The sequence below is a fragment of the Notamacropus eugenii genome, chromosome 4 (genome assembly GCF_028372415.1).
Source record: "Notamacropus eugenii isolate mMacEug1 chromosome 4, mMacEug1.pri_v2, whole genome shotgun sequence".
Lineage (NCBI taxonomy): Eukaryota > Metazoa > Chordata > Mammalia > Diprotodontia > Macropodidae > Notamacropus > Notamacropus eugenii.
The window spans coordinates 130251134-130275449 of NC_092875.1; the positions used below are offsets into that span (position 1 = coordinate 130251134).

Genomic DNA, 24316 nt, shown 5'->3' on the forward strand with positions numbered 1-24316 from the left:
TCACTAAACTCAATAAAAAATGTTATAACTTGTTGAGGTATAAAATGTAATCTTGGTTTTTAAAATGTGAAAGCAAACATTTGTTAGCAACTAACATGACATGATGCAAAGGACTTCTTTCTTTCTGACACATAATGCAGTTTGATCCATGAAATAAGATGATTCTGTCTTCACTTTCTTCCTTTCTCCTGAACATAGAGAGCTGTAGAAACACAGCTCTAAGTTCCAAGACAATTTGGAATAAGCCCTTATAATAAAAATCTCACTTCCATTTTCATGACTTTCACTTGTTTGGTTTTTCTTTCTTTTCCTTCTTTTTAAAAAACTTCTGTCTGCAATGCTGGTGGGTTAGGCAGGCTATGTACAATTTGTACAAAAAAAAAAAAATGTTTAGCCAAGGGTAAGGCTTTAGAAACTTTGCATCTTAAAAAACAATTTGTTAAATACAGCTCTACTTTCCTCCTGTACATTTGTTTAAATAGCCCAGTTAGTTCAGTGACCCTGTTAAAGATCTGTTCAGCTGAACGGATAGGTGAAATCTTTTCCTGAGCTAAACATAAATGCTAATTATAACAACGAAGAAAATATTCTTTTCATATAGATATATTTTGACAGTATTAATAAAATAACATTAGAAAATTACATTAAAGCAAAAACAAATTATACTCTGAGTAGGGGTAAAAAAGAACATCCAAAGCCTGATTACTGTTATTTGGAATATATATTCAATTAGTTTTCCATTAAGCTATATTCAGTTACTATCAGACACCATACTGATGCATGGAAAAGTGTCAATTGTAAAAGTTTACATATATTTTACATTACACATTACCTGATGTTTACACGTTACCATGATTTAAATAGTGTCTAAAGTTATTTTTTAAAACACAAAACAGAAAATCTTATACAAACAAAAAATTTAATTTCTGAAAATTCTTTCCAGTATTATTTGCAAAAGTATTCAAGAAAATTTCACATTGAAAGGATGTACACAGAGCTAATCACCCAGGTTGCTATAGAGTGATTGGATCATGTCGCAAGTGAAGAAATTACATTCTGAAATTATTATAACATGTAATGTCAGATTTTCCAAGCACAATCCTCAATGTGAACAATTCGTATATAAAGAATAATATTTCACCACTGTACCAGCATCTCTTTATGGTACACATTTCTTCTATTATTGCAACAGTTGTAAGAAAAAATTCAGAGGTTTTTTTTTTTTTAATCTCATCCAAGTTGAATAGAAGAGATGCCTTAGAAATTAAAATGAAAGGAAAAAAACTGTTTCGGCAGAGATACTAGTTACTTCTGGAAAAGAAAATTTGCCTCCTCTCATAGAGAATATCATCTAAAGATATCAGTTTAGATAACTTAATTAATTTTAAGCAGAATTATAATTTATCCTTCAAAATAGAAAATTAAGAATTTAAAAGGGTATAAATGACTAAAGTTAACAGAAGTATCCTTAAAACTTGTTGATAGAATCATTGACAATTCACATGATCCTTAGACTGCAGCAGATAGAATAAGTCAAAAGAATAAGAACAAACTATAATTATAAAATAAATCTTTCCCCTTAGGGAAGCAAAAAGCCACCTTTGACCAACTGTTCCCTACACACACACACACACACACACACACACACGCACACACACACACACACACACACATATATACACATATATGTATATATATAGTATATTAATATAAGTTTCTTAAGAAAAGCAAAGCATACTTGCCTCCCTCACACTGTAGTTCATCACGTTAGTATAGTATGTCAGAAAGCAACTACAAGTGTAGGCCCCAAAATATTTTGGGTTTACTCATGAAAAGCACAGAATATGCTCTCCACCCTTAACATAAGCTAATTACGCAGTATATTCAGTATCTTCTTTTTAAATAATCAATACAATATAGCACAGGTTCCTGTTCTTTCCAATGCACTCCAAGGGCTTTCAAATTTGTGGGTGCAAGTAACAAAGAAATATGCATGTCAGTTACTGGAAGGCTACTTTGACAAAAATCTCATGATTCTATGAACTCCTTTTTAAAAAATGCCAGGTTATTGTGAGGTCCCTAATTGTCACTTTTTGGTACATTAGGAAGTACAATATTCTGTATCAAAAAAAAAAAAAAAAGCTGGTATCTTTGGTTTCAAATGCATGGAACGGTACAGACTGCATACCTGAGTAAATAGATAACTACCATGATATGAAGGGCTTGTTAATCCTTAGTCTTTGCTTGTGTGCAAAGTGAACTACTCCCCCTCACCGAGCTCCCTGAATTTCACTTTTCTTGAAAAATAAATGCTTGATCTTTTCCAAAATGACCAAAGAAATGAGGCAGAAGGTATCTCTTCACCACAGTTCCCACTGAGTTCTGAGACTGTCTGATGTCAACCAGTAGAATTCTTCAACAACTTGTACATCTATTTTCTCTACAATATTATCATCAAATAATAGGCAAAAAATCATGACTCTTAACTATTGTGATGTAATGGCCTTGATTACGACCACTTCCACAGTGAACCACAAAAGCAACAAGGTCATACATTCTGTAAAGATTGGTGACATCTCCTGAAGTGTTAAATATTATGTTAAATGTTAAATGTAAGTTCCAAAGGAAAAAAAAAATTACACAATAAGAAAGTTTTGTGAATCAGTGAAGCTGATCCATATATTTAAATCTCAAGTGCAGTGCCAAAATCATGGGCACTTTTTTTTAACTTTCATCCTTTTGTGTGCTTTCTGTTTCCTGCCATGTTCTTTGCAGTAATATCTGTATTCACTGCGTAGAGGTTGTATGTTGCTAAAATCTTAAACAGTGAGTAATTGATATGTTTTTCACCACATCAACAGAAAGGTCTAAAAAAGAATCTTCATCTTTGCTACTTACAGTTTCACAAGTAAATATCTGATTCATTGGTTAATGTTCCTTGAAAGGTCTTATGAACCCAAATTGGATCTGCTGTGCTGCTGTTACTTTCACAGTCAACATTGCCATTAGGTAGATGGCCATTTTGCTTTTCCTATTTGCTCTTATCTAGTAAAATATCTACAATTGTGTTTCGTATGTCATTCAAAAACTTATGTACATCTTGCACATGACTTTCTTTTCTTTCTTTTTTTGTAACCTTGTTATGAACTTCTTAGGAGGTATTACTCCAACGTTTTCTTCTGAGTGGCTATACAGGGTTGTATAGCCTTGAGATCACACATAGCCTTCTAGGTCCTCAAGGATGGCCCTTTGACTGAATCCAAACTTCACAGAACAAATCCCCTTAATAAAAGGATTTGTTCTGTAAAACTTGCACTCAGTCAAAAGGCTGCCCCCAAGGTCCTAGAAGGCCACATGTGGCCTTGAGATCAAGGCAGGTTCCCCACCCCTGGGCTATACTGCAAAAGAGGTCCACTAAAGAAGATTCTCTTTCTTATAAAAGCTAGAATTTTTTCCCAAAATGGACAGCATAAATTAAACACTCAAAGAACTGAATTGCAGTAGCAGGTGTTTCCAAACATGATACAGATGGAAGCAAATTTGGACACTGTCATAGGATTTACATCCTCCCAGCTCCATGTTTCACCCAATTATTGCAGTGATGGTGGATGCACAGGACTCCAAGCACCTGGCACGGGGGAAGAGGAGCAGGGCAGCAGGAACTGGACAGCCAGGCCACTACTCTCAGTGCCTGCTGCCCAACAGCCCCAGCCCAGCTACCTGATTGGAGGACTGGCGTTTTTTGTTTGTTTGTTTTTCTAAAATAATCATTAGGTTTGAATATAAAAGAAATACTTTTTTTAAAAAATCTATTAAATTAGTAATGTATTAATTTATGTATTATGTGCATTAATTTGTGTATTAATTTAAATTAGTAACATAATAATAGTATTAAATTAGTAATTAGAAAAGTTCATTTTAATTATCATTGTAATTCATATGTATTAATATTCCCACTTAGTTTTTCAACAACTTAGTTAAATACAGAAGTTAATAGTTTTTGCTCCAGTCACATTGCCTGTATGTCCCATTCATAAGGGACTTTATATGAAATCATATAAATGCTACATTTAAAGTTCCCTCAAGCACCTGATATATTACCTTGAAAGAAAGGAAAAGAAAAATAAATAATTAAAATGAAAAATTGTAAAGGATTTTTTTTTTTTTTTGGCTTCACTAGACTTGGAGTCAGGAGGATTTGAGTTCAAATACCAGTTCTGACACCTTCTTAGCTATGTGATCCTGAGTCAAGTCATTTAACTTCTCTATACCTCAGTTTATTCCTCTTTACAATGAAGTAGTTAGACTTAGTGGTCTCAAAGATCCCTTCAAACTCTAACTTAATTATCCCAGGATTTTATGAACTCCTTTTTAAAAATGCCAGGTTATTATGAGGTCCCGAATTGTCACTTTTGGCACATTACAGAGTACAATATTCTGTATCACTACCATACGCCCAGCCTTGAGTGAAAGAAAATCATTTAACTCTAACTTTAAAAAGTAGCAAAGATTTGTCTCAGTCTGAATAGCCACACCAAAATACCATTTTTTTCACTTTCCTGTGCTTCATAAATTTATTTAATCCATACCTATTCTTGTATGTCAAAATAAAAGGCAAACTTTAGAAAATATACTATGTGAATGCTTTATTATCAGGACCATAACTATACTGACACATCTGGGAGTGGTGAACAATTAGAGGACACATAGAGGGTTGGGTCTGAGGTCCTCTTTACCATTAATCCCATTTTTGTATTCCATGACTTTCTGAGGTCCCATTAATACAAAACTCTGTGGATGGTCATTTAGAGTAAGTTGTTGGGGACGGTGACATCATACTTAGCTCTGTATTGTTCTATGCCTTAGCACTGTTTCAAGTCTCTACCACTGATTTGCTCAGCACTGGCAATTATAGTTAGCAGGGGTCACCCTATCCATACAGAAATTGAGGAATAAGCATTAAGATCTCTATTTCAACGCTCAAAGTAGAAATTTTAATATACTTGCCCAGGGTTTTATAGCAACTTTAGAGAGATTAAAAAGTACATAATCCTTATATTCTCAGACTCTTGCTTCACAACCTTATTTTTCCCCCAAGCTATTTTTTAATCTATTTTTTTTATTCTTCACATCTTCCAAAAGCTGTACATACTAGAGAAAGGAATCCTGTTCAATAGCTTCTCTACATTGTCAGAAATAGATTCTATTTTGCAGATCCACCCCCTCCACCAAAGAAATGGTGACCATCTTGCCTGTTAGAATAAGTTTCCAGCAAAACTTTTGTTCTTGGCTAATTCTATTTTTTTCTGTTAGATTTAAACATAAACAAACACTAAAAGGCATTTGCCTTCCCTATTTCCTGAGATGTTATAGAGTTTTGGAAGTACAGATTAGAGTAATTGTGGCATATTAATTACCTTATATAAATCCATTTGTTCATTAGTGAGTACCTTACACATATATAGTAGGTCCATTGAGAAGTCTGTCCTCTGGGAATTATAGTCTACTTCAGTAAATAAGATAGTCAACGCACATAGAGCCAAAACAAGGAAGTAAGTGTTTGTTGTCATAGGAATGACACAGTCGGTAGAAGTCCATGATGAAGAGAACACTTTTTAGATTGTAGAAGTTCAAAGCTTTAAGGCAAGAGTACAATTTAAGCCGAAATTTTCTCAATCAACAAGCACTAATTAACCCCTTCATAGTTAGTGCTTGGGATACAAAGAAAGGCAAAAAATGTGGTCTCTTACTTCAAGAGGCTAACGTTGGAGGAAACAATATACAAATCACCGTGTACATACGCAAGACGTATATGGCAGATAGAAGGTAATCTTAGAAAGAAGGAAGCATTTCAATAGGCACACAATGAAGTGAGAGACTAGAAAAATTTTTAGGCTAAAAGAGTAGTATGGGATAAGATATTATTCTGCTATGCTTGTTTTTCCTGTTTCTATCATTATCTGCGTGACTTTGGTTAAACAATGATCTCTCTGGATCTCAAGTTTTTCATCCAAAAAATAAGAATGTTGGACTAGAGATGATCCCTAAGATTCCTTCCAGATCTAACTCAAAGACTGGCCTATTCTATAACTTGTGTGATGTTGACAGTTCTGATAAAGTATTCACGTTTATTCCTAGAATGAAAGGGTGGGGACTACAGAATGAAGTCAAAATGATTGCTAATCATTTAGAGGATTGTTTTCCATCTGTCTCCCTTTGAGTACAGCTTACATTCATAGGGCCCCTTTCCCAAATGCATGGCCCTCGTATCATGCGACCTCCCCACCCCCAATTAGTGAAGAGGATCTGGATCCACAAGCTTTTGAAGTGGCTACAGGTATTGTGAATCATTAGAAGCATATGCCATAAAAACTGAAGACATTTTTCAAATCATTTAAATTATAATAATTAATTTAATATGCTTCATATGTTTAAACTATATTTAGTTGCATGCCATATGTTTTCTGACATGAAATGGAGTTCCAGATTTTTCTATTGCTTTTAAAAGACATTAGCCAACCTGGAATTCAGCCAGGACACCAAGAGTTAATCTGCTCACATTAGAGAAGCATGTCATCACAGTATCTTTAATAAATATTAAGAGGTAGGGTCCTTGATTTTGCTTTCTTGTGATTCAATTAAAGCACCATCCGTCTATGTGTTTAGGCCCATACTCACATTACTGAGGACTTTGTGTGTTGCCTGACATTTTACTTATGTTCACAAAGCACTTTTACTGATAAGGAAACTGAGACCTCGAAAGGTGAAGTTAATCTTCCATAGCAGTAGGATTTGAACCCTACATCTCTCCTGACTCTAAATCTGGTGCTCCAAATCCAACACTATAAGACTTCTGCTTTGTGCTTTCTTGCCAAATTATAGCCAGTTTGCCTTCAGTCTTATATAACATATTACTACCAAATTATATTTAACATGATCCTCTCACTCCACTTCCCTATTGCTAACCAAATAAAATCCACATTCCTTATCTTGCCTTGGCCTCCCTCAACTGGAATCTGACACATTTCTCTAGTTTTAATTCCCACTACTCATACTATACTTACTCACCATATAAGCTGAACTAATTGTTCTCCCCGATATATCTCTCACTTTCTTATTCCTGGGTCTTTTGATTACTATATTCCCCTATACCCAGAACGCCTTCTCCCTCTCCATTTTATAATCCCACCTCCATCTATTAAATATTTACTCATGCTGGGCAGGTGAGTCAGTGTTCAACTCAAATTCCATCTCCTCAAGAAGACTTCTCTTTTCTTTGACTTTTCCTTCCAAATACTCAATCAGTAAGAGATCTCACCCTCCTACAAATTTCCATAGCTATTTGTGCTTCTCTGTTATGCTTCCCATAGTCTATTTTAGAATATAGCCTTTTAGAGTTGGAAGAGAACTTAAATATAATCTTGCTCCCTTCTCATTTTTTTTTTTGGGAGGGGGGAGGCAAGGCAGTCAGGTTTAAGTGACTTGTCCAAGGTCACACAGCTAGTAAGTGTCAAGTGTCTGCAGTCAGATTTGAACACAGGTTCTCCTGACTCCAGCGTTGGTGCTCTATTTACTGTGCCACCTTGCCACCCCTCCCTTTTCATTTTTATAGAGGAAATGGAAGCCACGTATTATTGATATGTTTGTTAATCAATTATAAGATTCCTAAGGTTAAGGACTATGTGTTTTTTGTCTTTGTATAAAGAATTATCCATCCCTCAAATGGTGCCTTTGCCCTAGAAGGTAATCAATGCATATTTGCTGAACAAATAGATGAAATATAGCACCTAGGAAAAGAAGCTAAAATCAGGTAGTATCATGGGATTCCTTCAGCTGGGATTTACAGTGGTAAGGAACCTTAACATTAGTTAGCTTAACTGGTTTGGTTTTTTTATGAGATGAGGAATTTGAGACCAAGATTAAATAAAACTTGCTAAGAGTCATTCAATTCATTTCAATTCAATTTAATTTAAAAAACACCTTTATTTAGTGCATACTTTGAGGGGAAGCATGAGACAGCAATTAAAGACCTGAGTTGGTAGATACCTGCTTTTTGACCCTGACCGAGCCACTTAACCTTTCAGTGCACTTGCACAACTCTTTAAGACTCAGTTTCAGAGAAGATACGCTAGTGAATTGGAAGGAGTTTTCTACCCTGCCACTTTCCAATGAAACTACAGCCAAACTGTGTCTCTGTGTCAAAGGTACTGGTCCGCTCACTAGTGTATAAGTGGGAGAGTTGATATTTGAACCCAAATCCTTTGGCTATAAATTCCAACTTCTTTCCTTTATTTTGCACAAATCTCTTCCTTCAAGGAAGGTAGATTTGGAAACACTTCGATATTAAAGCCTTAGGCTGTCCTTTTAAGTTTTGCCAGTTCCTTCATTTTGTTTTTCCTAAGGAGAGGGAGTAATTTCCTTTTACAATTGCCTCTTTTCTATCTTCTCTATTGTTGCAGTATACAGGTAAAGAACTGTGAGTTAGGCCATTGAGGAAGTCAGTGGTTAATGAAAAACCACTCAGAAGTCTGAAGAAATGCCAGTGTGGCAGTGGCAAATAAAATATTTTATGGCTTAAATATCATTTTAAGTGGCAATATTAATCAACAACCAATGGTATATCTTTTAATCCTTCACAGTTAACATCAATTTTTTAAAAAGATATTCAATTTTCAGCTTTATTTGTTATTATATTCTGGCAAGAACCTGAATTTCTTTTCAATTCATATGGACACTTCTAGCATTGCCCATTTTCCACTTTCCTTCCCAATGATATTCTGCACAAAAGAATCATACTTTGACTTGAATCAAGTAATGGTTAAGAAACATCGGAGTGATTCCCAGTGAGTAGTGGCTGTCTTGAAGATAAATGATGATTGAGGGTCATGTGGAAGAGACTCTTGTCAAGAAACTTCCAGCTAACTCTTGGCTGTCGATCATTTTCAACTTGTATCTTACAAAGGACTGTACAAATATTAACTATTGGCATACTTAACTGGATTATTGAAATAGCTACCTAACTGGTCTTCCTGTTTCCAGCCTTTCCCATGTCTAATCCACCTTTCCTAACTCCTGCCCCAAAGAAACATACAAATATCCTGTTATCACATCATTCCCCCACTCAAAAACCTTGAACAGATTCTCATGGTCTAACTTAGGGTGAAACTGAAGGCTCTTCATAATCTAATTATGAACATTTCATTTTTAATATTAATGTACCCTAGGTTTAAGCCACACAGGACTACTCTCCTCTTACCATTCTTGGCTTACCTCCTATCTTCATGTCTTTACTTATGAGGCTCCACCTTTATTAAAATGAACTCTTTTTTTCTCCGCAAAGCTTGTGCCCCTTCTCCCAGTGGTGAATTCCTCCTGGAATATCCATTCCCTGGACTTATTCCTGACTTTTTGAACCTCAAAACCATGCCTTGACTGCTGTCTCATCCTGGAACCTCTCTTACTGACCAAAATCTCCTTCCTCTGGAACAGATTACCACTTATTTCCTGCATGACCTTAGGCAAGTTGATTAATCTCCGAGTCTGTAATCTTCCTCATCTATAAAATAAAAGGCTTTATATGTTATTATATTCAGTCATTTCAGATTCTTTGTGACCCCATTTGGGATTTTCTTGGCAAAGATTCTGGAGTGCTTTGCCATTTTCTTCTCCAGTTCATTTTATAGATGAAGAAACTGAGGCAAACAGGATAAAGTGACTTGTCCAGGGTCACACTGCTAGTAAGTATCTTGGGCTAGATTTGGACTAGGTCTTCCTGACTCTAAGCCCACAAATCTAGCCACTGTGCCACCTAGCTGTCCTAACACTGTACCTTAGCAGGCACTTAATTAAGCTTGGTTGTATTGAATTGAATCCTCGGTCCTCTGTGATATGAAAGAATTCCCTCCTCCGTCCTCTGGATGTGAAAGAATTCATATCCAACAAAGTGGTTCCCTGGCCTCTGCTTTAAAAAGTATGACAGGGAAGTGACTCCTTTGTAAAGATGTCCCTTTTGTTTTTAGAACATTCTCACTATTAACTTGGTCTTATTTATATTGAAGCAAACCTCCCCTTTTCTCCCAGCTTTCACCCATTGACCCTAGTTCTGTTTTCTGGAGGCAGAAAAAATAAGTTTAATTCTTTTGACACATAACCTTGCGTATACCTTCCAATGCCACATTCTTCCATGTATTCTGGCCTCTAAGTTAAAACATTTCTACTTCCTTTGCTATCCTCTTCACCCCTCCCCCTCTTACCTTTCTTGGCTCACTCCAGTTAATCTGTAATTATTACTCTTAAAGTAATCTGGATTTGCTCCATTGGTCTAACACCTATTGAGATGTTTTTGGATCTCAGTTCTGTCATTGAACATGGGAGCTATCTCTCCCAGCTTTGTATCATCCACAAATTTGTTAAGTAGGCTACCTTTCCCTTCCTCTAAGTGATCTGTAAAATGTTGAAGAAACCAAAGGACAGAGTTCACTAAAATCTTATTTTGAGTACTTAAGTTCAGTACTTAAATTGTATTTTGACTTAGAATTTTCACTGTTAGTTTGATGACTTCTTTTTCTCTAGTGGGTAGGGCAAGTCACTCCAGCCTTTTTTCTTTCCTGTTCAGCTGTCATTTATAGCACTGGAAAGGTAGCAAGACATCTTTCCTGCTCAGCATTCTGATATTTGTTGTATGTTTAATAGCCCTATTTATCTCGGCAGTCAATGATAACCAAAGCCACCTGATTAACGAGACCTGAAGAGTGCGAAGTTCTTGTTCAGATATCACAGTGGAGAGCACATACATGATTTGCAGTCAAGAAGACCTGAGTTCAAATCTATCCTCAGATGTTTACTAATTGAGTGAACCTGAGCAAGTCATGGAAGTTCTATCTGCCTCAGATTTCTTATACATAAAATGGGGATTGCAATAGTACCTACCTTCCAGAGTTGTGTAAATAAAATGATTTGTTATGCACTTTGCAAACTTTGAAGTGCTATATGAATGTGGGTATCATCATCAGAAAACATGAACATATTTTTTAAATGTTCAAGTAGTTTTCTTTCATGTGTAAATTCTCAGGAATAAAATTGGTCAACCATGGTATTTCCTATCTAATGTTATAACCTCAATACAGTCATAGCAATCATGACTTGGAGACCAGTGGATAACTAAGTGTTAAAAAGCTGTTAAGGACAGGGTCCTCTCTCTTTGTTATATCTAATATTCACTGGAACATCAGGATAAATGAAAGCTTTTTTTTTTTTTGCTTCACAAAGACTACTTCATTATAAGCCATCTGTAAACCTTAATGACCAACAGCTGGAAATATGGAATATGCATTTGACCAAAAGCAGAGAAGAAATTAAAATGTGCTGGAGTTTTTGAAAACTGTTAAATTGACAGGTGTTAGAAGGATGCATTGCCATTTGAAATCATAGAAGCTTTCAAATAGTGTTCAGGTAAACATTCTACAAAAAACAAGTGTTACTTGGCATTTAGAGACTAATAATAATTTCAGGTTCTATTCTAAGAATTAGTCTTTAATATTTATTTGCACTTACAACTATTGTAGTATTTCATTTTTCTTTTATATATTGACCTTGCCAAATTAGCTCAAGACTATGACTACACAACCAAACAAGATGACATGATTAATGGGCTGTATTGGCAGGGGGCTGAAGTGGTTGAATGGACCCACAGTATCTAATTTATAGCAGGACATAGATATATGTCACATAGGATGGAGAGGAAAGAAAGAATTGCCCTCTTCCCTTCATTAAGAAGGAGGGCACACTTTGCACCAATTTATATACATGTTGTCTCTCCCTTTGGAACATAAGCTCTTTGAGGAAAGAAACTGATTTTGCTTTTTTCTTTGTATTTTTCAAAGCTTAGGATGGAGCCTGAAACATAATAAATACTTATTAAGTGCTTGTTAATTGATTAATATTTTAATAGTGTTTTTATCTTTCCAAATTTTTAAAAATTATTTTAACGCTATCTTTTGTTTGTTACTCTTCGAAGTTTTCCTCTATACTGTTGCCTCTTTCCCTCCCAGGGAATCATCCTGAATTACAAATAGTAGTATTTTTTTAAAAGAGGAAGAAGAAAAATTAAGAAAAGAGATCAATACATGAAAAAAAAATCTGAAATTCGATAAAATGCTCTCTGTGTGTGGATTTCTTATCTCTGAAAAAGAATGTAGAGAAGTATCTTCTCGATTTATTGATTGCCGGTAGAGATCGCAAATTCATTGTATACTGTAGCGTATATGCTATAAAATGTCTATTAAAATTATTTTATACTATTATCAGATAGTTTGTTTACTCACCAACTACTTTGTCAGGTAAGTTAAAGCTTGGTTTATGATTTAAAAATCTTACCTTACTCCCCAAACCTGATATCTTAACCATGACCTCCACTAAAGTCCAATTCTGATATTTCCTTATGGCATGTGGGTGATCTAGGATTCCCAAGAGCTATGCCCACAGAGGACAAGCTGAGGCAGGTCCTACAAAGCTGGAAACACCTTTGAGTTTGGACCCAGTGACAGATTGTGTGTTTTTTGTGGAAAGACCAGCTTGGCCATGTCAGGGCAGGCTTTTCAAACAGATGAGCTACAGGATGATGATTGGGTTTTGTCCACAATAACTCAGGGTGTGGAGGCAGAACCATCTATCAAGGCAGAAGTGGAGGGAAACCACAATCTAATAAGAACATGGACCCCTAAAATATTAAAATATACATATTTTAACTGAGAAGGAAAACTATAATAAAAAGTCTTTATAGAAAACCTTTTATGTTTTCTGGAATAAATTTCTTTATTCTTTATAGAATAAAATACTAGTAAGTTTAATATTAACTAAAGTTGATTTTTGTTACTAACGCATACGCACATACCTATACGTATATATGCAGAGTACTCTGAAAATGACTGGTTTTCAATCATAGTACTAATTAAGAGCCATTTTGTGCAATTTAATTGCTATTTAGGCAAAGCAGACTTAAAACAACATATATTTGTACATATATCTGTAACACCATTCTTTAGGGAGTTAATTTTATCTATAGGTAATAATGGGGGGGGGGGGTCTAAAAGGAGAACAATCAATTAACATCACTTAGACAAATCTTTTCAAACTGACTGCAGATGATTTCTTCCCTAGCACACAAGTCTGCTGCTTACGATATGTACTTGTAACTACTCCAAGGAGACATTCGGAAACATTGATCTTTTGTGATCTCAAATGGAGATTTCTTAGAGTATTATTTTGTTGCTGTCCAGTTGGGTCTTATACTTCATGACTCTGTTTGGGGTTTTCTTGGCAAAAAATCAGAGTGGTTTGCCATTTTCTTCTCCGGCTCATTTTTTAGATGAGAAAACTGAGGCAAAGAAGGTTAAGTGACTTGCCCAGGTTCACAATGAGGCTAGATATGAATTCTGATCTTCCTGACTCCAAGCTCAGCACTCTGTCCACTGTACCACCTAGATGCCCTTTAGGGCATTATACTATACGCCTTGTCAAGAAGGCCTATTTCTCTGTAGCTACTGCACCTGCTGACATCCTCTCTCTATGTTCCTTCTTTTGAATGCTTTCAGCAGACCCTCTCAGCCAAATTAAACTCTAGAGACTTCTTCAGACATTCGTGAGACATCATGCTATCCATCTACAATGTTCTGAAAACACCGCTCCAAACAGGTTGTTAGAGCAGACTACATGGCTGTCTCTCTTTCCATTGATGGTGTTAATTGCAGCATTCTGCAAAGTATCTAGTGCCAATAAATATCATTATTTTACCTGCTCCTTTTGAATTATGTTCATCTTTATAGTCCAGATTTTTTCTTCAATCTTTTTTTGCCAACCAATATTTATAGTGAAATAAATGAAAGGGACTTGTACTTACTATACAATTAAGGTACTTGAAAGAAAACATCCCTTACATTCTCCCCATTCCCCAACCCTTTCTTAACTCATAAGGACAGACGTGTCTGTATTACCACTAGACTCGTAATAACCTCCTTGTTCTTGCTATTAAAATAGTTTACAATTCATAATGAAAAAATAAATAAATAAAATTAGTTAAGGCCTCTGGCAAATGCATAGAGTCAATCAGCCTTGTCCTTCCAGAAGTTTTAATTTGCATGCCTGTGTCTTTGGAAACATTCCAAAGTCTTCTAAGAAAACATTCCAATGTCTGCCTTTGTATGAGTACATATGGTAAATGCATTTTGGAGCACAGAAATCTCATTTAAGGCCAAACATAACCCTCATTTATGTTCAGCGTACTTAGTAGTAGCCCACTAATGATTCTGAATGTTATAGAATGTATAACTAAGAAACAGTGTAGAGGATGAAGGGGAGGAAATTGAAAGAAGCTAAGGTAAATGTGATGATTCGGTCTTCTTAGAGTAATAGTAGACTGACCAACAAGCTCAGTCTTTGTGACCATGTATTGGCTCATGGAATCCCTCATGTGGAAGAGTCTGGAGAGTCTGCTTCTGGTAAGTCATGATGATGTGTGATCGAAATGCCTTAGGGACACTTTGGAAAATGTATAGAGACATTCTATAACTGGTTCCAATCTACTAACCACATAGTGAATAGGAACTTCTCTGATTGGCCACAGCTATGTAGCCAGAACTAGTCTATATTCAAAAGACACTAGCTGGCTTCATGATTCTTGGTCAGGTATATGTTTGACTAATAGGTTTCTGAGCTCACTTTCAACTCAGATTCAGTGATTCTGTAAATTAGTGCCCAATACTGGTAAATATTATTTCAGAGTAACTTTAAATTTTAGATTTAGCAATTTACAAAGTCAGTGCTTTGATTTGCCTTATGCAGAATCAATCAATCATGAAGGGTATGGTTAAGCTGGGAAGGAACTTAAATGCAATTCGATTACTTTGTAGATGAGACTTAAAATTACTAAGTGACTTGCCTTGGGCCAGACAGGTAGTGCATAAAAGAGCTGAATTTCTCATCTAATTTCAAGCTTCTTTCTTTTTTTTTTTTTTTTTTTTTTTATTAATTTTTTTATTTTTTTTAATGTTTAACAATCACTGCCATACAATTGCGATTTTATCCCTCCCCACCCACCCCCCACTACCTCCCTCCCTCCCCACGACTGCATACAATTCTGTATAGATTCTACATAAACTTTCCTATTGAGTATATTTTCACTATCGTCATGCTGTGTAGTCAGACTAAGATAAATGAAAGAATCCGTATAACAAATCAGAACATGATACACAAACAGATACACATACACAAACATGATCAAGCTTCTTTCTAAAACTTCAGGATGTCTCAAGACAATAATCTATCTCTATATCTTATTGGAAGGATTCTAATATGTTGAATGAAAGTGGACCCTTTCTGAAACTTGCACCACTATCACTCTCTACCACCATCACTTAAGCACATCCTTAAACAAGAATCCTGAGTAGTTTCTGTATCAAACCTATTATATTATCTTTGTTTTGTGAGCTTATGGGGACAATAAAATATATTCTGAGGGAAGTAGAAGTCATGGAAATTCAGAATATAAACAGGTTTGTGTAAAACATGTAATACTCTGATAAGTAACACCAAATCATTTTGATATAATCAATAGGAATAATAATAAAATAATAAACCCCTCCAAAGTCCAAACATGATGTGGGGAGCAGGAGAAGGTGAGATGGTGACAGGAATGACAACCAGGATGACACACAGATAAGACTTTGTGTGCCTTAGGGTCACTATGACAGTTATGAAGGCCTGGTAGGAACCTAGGAACTATGGTGAAGTTAGCTCTGGCAAAATTATAGACTGAGTTAGAACTCTGGTCAGTGATACAACTGTTTTTAAAAGTCAGAGAAATAGATGAGTTGATGGTTGGGCCTACTCAAAAATCTTGTGATAAAAAGCAGAGTAACAAGTGTTATTCCATCTTTTAGTACCATAAAAAGGCAAGACATGCCAGACTATGGCAGAAGAACCAAACTACCAATTGGAAAATTTTTAGTACAGTTGATAATGACCACTAATGTGGCAGATGAAATAGATCAAAGATATGAATGAAAGCATTCATTGCATATGACTTCCATTCATTGAACAAGTACAAAATGTAGTTTTTTGTTTTTTATCAAAAGTACCCTGAGTTCCAAGTCGCACATCAACATGTTGCAGACATGTTGTGTCATTTCGTTATGTACCAGTCTGCCTTTAGAGAAAGGGCAAAAAATTCCATTCCATCTAGCCAACTCTTTCTATCTGATCTCTGACCTCCTGCTGGAAAACAAGGATTATCATTCTATTGAGTACTACTTTCCTACCTTCCAAAGGAGAGAAGAAAGAGCATTCCATCAAGTCTCCAACCTGGTCTCCTGCCTCAGGGTAAGGGGGCTAATGCTCCTTCAATTCCAAGGGACTGAACTGCCTAAGGTCTTTAGAAGACTCCACCTTGAAGCCACATCCTAATAAACAAAGAAAATCTACTAAAACTCATTCCTCAATAATTATGTTTATTCTCTTCCAATCCCAGTGATTCTGCTGCCCCAGGAGTCGTCATTCAAACTCCTTTCACCTTCACCCACTGTCTGATCCCTTATTCACATTCCTCACAACTCAATCAATGTTCCATTCTAAAGCTACTCACCCTTCCTAGTTCCTCTCTAGAATGCCTATTTCATAGGCAACAGACTTGTTTTCATGTTACACCTTTTCCTTCCATCTTCTGGCTCTTACAAAGTCCTGGCTCTCTCCTAATGACTCAGTCTTTCTTAATTCCCTTTCCATCACTGACTGCATTTTCACTCTTCCCCTTACTCAGAGATTTTGAACATTGTAGTTATATATTTTGGGAAGATGGTAAAATCAAGGACATGACCATTTTTGTGTATGGTGGTTGAAGTGAATTGGAGTGGGTCATATGAAATGAATAAGTTGAGAAACTGTGAAATTAGGGAGTTTGGGGGAATATGTACATTTCCACAATGTCCATTTCTCTTGAAGACCCTTGTCCCCTTACCTATGACCAAACCTGATTTGCAAAATCTCAGTCTTGGCTCATTTTGATCATCTTCTCCCTCCACTCCTATACACATCCTGCTGCTCAATGAAGCTGAAAAAAAATCATGAAATATTACTGACTGGATCTATTACCAATCTATATTACATAGCCTCAACTAATCCTTCAATGTTGAAAGTCAATTCTTTGACACCTCCCTAATCAGCTCACTATCTTACTCATCTCCTCACTGCAATGGCTCTATCAGTTCTTTCCATCCCTTCTCAAATATCCCATGAAACTTACCTCATATTTTATTACAAAAAAAAGAGGCCATGTATAAAGATCTCCCTCTTCTCTACGTTTCCTTATCTTATACCACACAGAAGCCCTTTGCCACTATCTCCTTTTTTTCACTCCTGTGTCACATGAGGAGGTGGCCCTTATCTTGGCCAAGGCAAATCCCTCTATATGTTCAAATAATCCCATTCCATCCTGCCTTCTCTAGCAGATGGTTCCTTCTATCATCTCTTCTCTTTCACTTATCTTCAATCTCTCCCTATCTACTGGCTATTTTCCTATTGCCTACAAACATTACCATGTCTTCCCTATCCTCAAAAAAAAAAAAAGCCACCTTATTTGATCCATCAGTCTCTGCCAGCTATCAGACCATATTTCTCCTTCCTTTGGGGGCCAAAACTCCTTGAGAGTACCTTCATTTCCTTTCCTTTACTCTCTTCATGATTCTAAAGTCTGGCTCCCAACTTTATTATTCAACTGAAACTGCACTTTTCAAAATTACTAATGAGTCTTGCCAAATATAATGGCCTTTTCTCAATTTTCCTTTTCTTGATTTATCTCACAGGATTGTTGTGAGGACCAAATGAAATAATATTTGTCAAGTGCTTAGTACAGTGCTTAGAATATAGTAAGCTCCAAACTGACCTTGATTCCCTCCCTCCTTCAGTCTTTGACACTACCAATCACCCTCTTCTTCCTAATCCAGTCTTCTCTAGTTCTTCTCCTACCTAACTTCTCTTAAATCTCTTTTGTTCTGTCTCCATTCAGGTCATTCCCACAAAACACAAGTATCCCCTAGGGCTCTGTTCTTATCCCTCTTCTCTCCCTCTATACTTTTTCATTAATGATCTCATCAGCTCCTATGAACTTTCTACGATGATGATTTTCAAACCGACTTATCCAGTGCTATCTCTCTGTATACCTCCATTCTCACACTTCCAATGGTCTATTGGATATCTTGAATTGGACATCTCATACACATCTTCAATTCCCCTGGATATAATTACTATGTCTATGTTGATGATTCTAAAATTTATCGTACCCTAAACTGTCTGCATCCCTCCACTCTCATATTTTCAACTACCTTTCAGGCAAACTAGATGCCCAGGAGACACTTTAAAACTCCTTATATTTTAAACTGAATGGATTATATTTCTTCCTAAGGTCTCTTCTCCTACCTTCCCTATTATTTTCAAGGCCCACTGGTATGGGATTGTTCCCTTATTGGTAGAGATGAGTGCCTTACCCTGTGTGGAGGGAGTGGCAGAGTTGGTGAGAGGCAGGACAATTCAGTTTTCATCCAAATCCCCTTCAAGACTCTTCAAGATTAATCCCCCTTCAGGTCCATTTAGGGCCAGTCCCCCTTCAGGACTCTTCAGGTCCAGTCTACTTTTGGCATTCTTCAAGTTTCAAGTCAAGTTGCTTCTGTCATTTCTGGCTTCTAGCTTTGAGAGAGAAGATGAAAGAAGTTAACCCCATTTCAGGTTGCTGAAGGAAAAGACTCTGAAGACAGGGAAGAAGCTGGCAGTTTCCATTTTTGTCCCTATTCCCAGCTTCCTACGTTAGAGACTTCAGGGAGTTTCCCCTTGTAAGAGATCCAGGGCATTCTTGGTTAAGCTGTTATCTCATTCCCAGTGGAAAAGCTCCTTTACTCAGTATTATCTGGTATATATTCTCCTATGTATAGCTTCTCTGATTTTTGTTTTGCCATGATTTGTATGAATGATGTCTTTGTTATTCTCTATGTATATTCATTGTGGAACTAGTATTTGGTGGGAAAGAAGTCAAGTCTTGGATATAGAACTTGGGTTCCTCTTTGCCCCTGAAAGTGACAAAAGAATCAGACATTAGCTTGATCCCAGTCATATCCCCTAGACTAACAATATTTAAGGGAGCAAATGACCATAATTCTAGTTTGGTGCACACTCTCTTTGACTTCTGGTCTTAACTCCCTGCTTTCCCTTCTTGCAGGAATTAAATTCTGCCTTGTAGAAGACTGGAGACAGAAGTTAGAGATAACTTTTCTACTTCCCTTCAAGCCACACAGTGATAGCCCTCACAAAGCATCTGCCTAACTGGGGTCCACTCTTCTTTACACTGTCTTATGCGATACCATCATTCTAGTCCTTCAGCCTAACAACCTAAGAATCATGCTGGGCTCCTCACTGTCTCGTCCCCAATATTCAATTTATAATTAAAACTTTTTGATTTTACTTTTGTAACATCTCTCAAATATACCTCCTTCTCTCCTTAGATACTGCCACCACTCTAGTGCAGGCCTTCATTGCCTCATGGCTGAACTATTATAATAGGCTACTGGTGGGTCTGCCTGCTTCAATACTCTCCTTGCTCCAATCTATCCTCCACTCAGTCACCAAAGTGATTTTCCTAAAGTGCAGTTTCTACCATATCAAATTCCAGTGGCTCCCTATTGCCTACAAAGATAAATATATAGTGTTGTTTGGCAAGCCCTTCATATTCTAGATCCCTCCTATATTTCTAAGCTTCTTATATCTTATTTTCACACATGTGCTGTTCAATACAGTGACATTGGCCTCCTGGCTATTCCACCAACAAGACACTCCATCACTGCGCTCTGGGCATTTTCTTGGATTGTCCCAATGCTTGGAATGCTTTCCCTCATCAGTTCCACTTACTAACCTCACAGCCTTCCTTTAAACCCCAACTAAATCCTTTTACTGGAAGTTTGCCCCATACCCTTCAGTGTCTTTCCTCTGTTAATGATTTGCTATTTATTCTGTACAAAGCTATATATAATACATATACATGTATGTATGCCTATATATATATACATATATATATACATATATATATAATTTGTCTGCATATTTTCACTCCCATTAGATTGTATGCTTCTTGAGGGCGAGGACTTTCTTTTGCTTCTTTTTGTGTTCCCAGCACTTAGTACAATATCTGGAATACAGTATTTAATAAATGTTGGTTCACTGATTCATCTGAAATGTCCAAAACTAAATTCATTATTCTCCCTCCCCATACTCTGCATTCATTTTCTGAACATTTTTAAGTTTTGAACTCAAATGTAAAATCAGAAAAGAAAAAAGAAACAAATACTAAAACATAAAGACAAAACAAGAAAAGAAAAAAACTACCATACGCACAGCAAAACATAAGAGAAGATTCAAAATATAAACCAAAACGTTTCCATTTCAGGAAAGCTTATATAACAAATACTACAGATTGTACTCAGAGGTGTCCATCTTTTCTTTACTTCCTTGTAGGCTTTATTTTTTTCTCTGCTGTGCACTTTTTACTTCATCCTTCCCCACTTCTTCTTCCTCCAAGAAGGCTACCATTAAGAGCAGAGATATATATGTATATATATATGTAGATATAGATATCTATATATGTACACATATGCACACATACATGCCCATTCATATATGTACATATATACACAATAGAGACATATATATACACATATCTATAACCCTACATATATATATGTACACATATACATCCATATACATCTATGTAAGACTGTACCATACTTATATGTGTTCTGTTTCTCTGAAGGTGGATGGCATGTTCCTTCATAAGTTCAAGTCTTTCCATATTTTTCTAAATCTACCAACTCATCATTTCCTACACTATGGCAATATGGCAACCTTATATTGTCTACTTATTTTAAATAGTCTAAAAAAATATTAATATGGCTGACATACAGTGTAGTTTCCCTATTTTTCTTTTTTGTTTAAATCTATCTTAGCTTTAACTTTAAGATCATGATTACTTCCTCTTCTTTTTTTCCCTAATACATTTTACTCTTAATCTTTGTTTTTACGTTTGTGCATATCTCTTATTTCCTATCCCTCCTTAATCTTCCACTTTACTTCTACCCTTACTCTCCCGTTACTTAACCTACCCCCCAGGTATCCTTACCTTTCCTCCAGCCCTCCCTCCCACCCTTTTCCCTTGCCCTCATTTCTATCTGAATTTAGAAGACTTTTATAACCTTCCAAATAAATTTCTTTCTTAAATTTAGAAGGCTTTTATGCCCTTCTAGATAATATGTATTTTTCCCTCTTTAACTCATTCCCAATGACAGTAGGTTTCTAGAACCATCAGCCCTCCTCCCCATCTAATTCCTTTGTATCAGTTCTTCCTCCATGTCATTCATATAAGATAATTACTCCTTCTACCTTTTCTTAGATGCTATTGCTTTTTAGAATCGCGTCATACTCACTCTACTCCAACATTTCTTTTGAATTGCCCAATTACTAATTACACTCTTAGACATACAGTTTACATTTCTTTGCATAAAAAGTAAACAGTCTGTGTTATTCAGTCCCTTGCAATTAATCTTTGATGTTTTCCTTATATTTCTCTTCTCCAGTTATCCTGATGAATATCTGGTCACTGGATCCAGATGGCTCTGGCTCAGGAGGGGAAAGTGAGGCTGGTGACCTTGCACAGCCCTCCCTCACCCAAAACAAAGTCAAGTGCAAGTCATCATCATTTCTCTGATGTCATGGTCTTCTTTGAAAATGAAGGATGAACACAGGCAGGCAGACAGACAGATATTTCTCTTAGATCTTGTATGTCAAATTTTCTATTAAGTTCAGGTCTTTTTGGAATAAAATCCTGAAAGTCTGGCAATTCATTTAATATCTATTTCTTTTCATTCAGGATTATGCTTAACTTTTCTAAGTACTATATTTCTGGCCACAGCACCAGTTCTTTTGCTCTTCAATATATAGTGTTCTAAGACCTACACTATTTTGGTGTAGTTGCTACTAGGTCTTCTGAGATTCTAATTGTAGTTCTGCCATATTTTCTTTTTTTTCTTTTTTGTCATGCTACTTTCTCCTTTAGCTGGTGGTTTCAGATGTTGACTATGGTATTCCTATAAGTTTTCCTCATAAGATCTCTTTCAGGTGGTGATAGGTGAATTTTTTCCATTTCTACTCTTCCCTCTTATTCTAAAACTTCAGGACAATGTTCTTTATTACTTGTATCATTGCATCAAGATTCTTTTTTTGAGCAAAACTGTTTGGGGAATTTGATTATTTTTATGTTTTCTTTTCTTTGATCTTTTCTCCAGATCAGTTGTTTTTCCTTATAAGATGTTTCACATTCTTTTCTATATTTTCATTCTTTATATTTCATTTTTATTATTTCTTGGTCTCCTATAACTTTTCCGGCTTCCCCTTGCCCAATTCTAATTTTCAATGAATCATTTTCTTCCTTAAGATTCTGGATCTCCTTTTCCAGTTGGTTAACATTTTTTTTTAAATAATTTTCTTGTTTTTCTTGGATTATTCTTAATTTAAAAAAAAATTTCCTCAACCTCTCCCATTTGATTTTTCAAATCTTTCTTTTTTTAAGTTCTCCTACGAATTTTTTTGGGCAGGTGACTATTTGATATTACTCTTTGTGGTAAGAGAGATTTTTTGCTTCAGTATCCTCCTCTGAAGATGAACTCCAGTCTTCTCTCTTCCCATAGTAACTTTCTGTGGTTGGGTTCTTTCTCCTTTGCCTGATCATTTTATTTTCTTTTTTACTTATAACAAGTTATTGTAATCATCTCTAGTCTTGGGTATGGGGGTTGGTGCCTCTGGCCTCAGGTCCTCCTTCAGTTCTCCCCTCTGGCCAGGAACTGAAACCAAGAATTTTGCTCTCCTGTAAGTGTCTATACCCCATGGCATCCCCATCCCACCGCTTCTGCACTCACCTGTATTTCTTCTCACCCAGGGCCTGGTGTCCATTATCAGTAAAGGTTCCCTTAATCTTCCTCTGCTCAGATACCCGCTTCCCCACACCATCCCAGAGGTGAAAATTCCTATGAGTGGGGCTAAGGCTACCTCCAAACTCAGCTAGCCGTAGGGCTTGCCACTCGATGTTTCAGAGGAACTAGCTTAGAGCTATTTGCACTTCATAAGGACCAAAGCTTAGACCTGGAACTTTCCTTCTGTTCTTCTCTGATTGTCCTGGGAAGCCTCCTGTTCTGCCAAAACATTTGTTCGTTTTTACTGCTCTACATTCATCCTGAAGCACTATTTTTTCTTGTTTGTGGGGGAAATCTGGAAAGTTTGGAACTTCCTGTCCTAATCCACCATCTTCCCAGAATCCTCTCTCCATACCCTCCATTCTTCCTAATTTTGCTCTTACTGTTGAGGATACCACCATTCTCCAACTCATCCAAGCTCATGACCAATGTGTCATTCATGACTCTGCACTCTCTCTAAATTCTGATTTCTTCACTCTATTATTTCTGATTCATCATATATGTAGATATATACATATAGAAAGAGAGAGAGAGGGAGACAGAGAGAGAGAGAGAGAGAGAGAGAGAGAGAGAGAGAGAGAGAGAGAGAGAGAGAGTTTTAATTTAGTGTAGAAGTTCTGAATTGCATTGGTCTAAAGCAAGTGTGCCTGCATGATGTCTTGTGCCAATATAGTAAACAGACCCCTGGTGGCAGGGAGCCACTAGTCTGCCTAAGGAACAACAAATTGACCCAGGTCAGAAAAGGAAAAGGTGAAACTCATGTGCTAATCTATAGTGGGATAGAGAATGTGAGTTGTTGCTACACTTCTACCTTTGGTGAAACAGGGCAGGAGAGAAGGAAGAAAAGAATGAGGGGGAAGAAAAAAAAAGAGAATTTGTGATGGAAAATTTTAAGTAGGATATCCAACAATTCTTCCACAATAGTCTTACTATGTCATTCATTCTGAGGTGACCCTGAATTCTTGAAAGCTATGCCAGATACGCACAAATTCTGAATGCTTCTACTAGGTTGGAAAGACTTTAAGTTTAAACCCCAAAAATGATGGTGTCAGATGTGCAAGAGTCATCCTAGTTCAGTTCAGTGACCACAAAGACAGTCAATAGGTGAATTATTCTGATCCATGAAATGGACAAATATGTTAAATATCCCTCATTCTTATGTTCCCTTTTTTGAAGTGGTAATATCTGATGGGATAGAAAAAAGGGAGGGGCGATGAATTACCATTTCTAAGCCATATACAGACATGAATCATTGATACTCT

The 24316-nt window shown here is 36.4% G+C and overlaps 1 pseudogene; it reads right to left on the bottom strand.

The window, feature by feature from the left end:
- Nucleotides 1-2360: 2360 nt before the first annotated feature.
- Nucleotides 2361-24316, bottom strand: part of LOC140502328 (ubiquitin carboxyl-terminal hydrolase 12 pseudogene) — an 82094-nt pseudogene continuing 60138 nt past the window's right edge.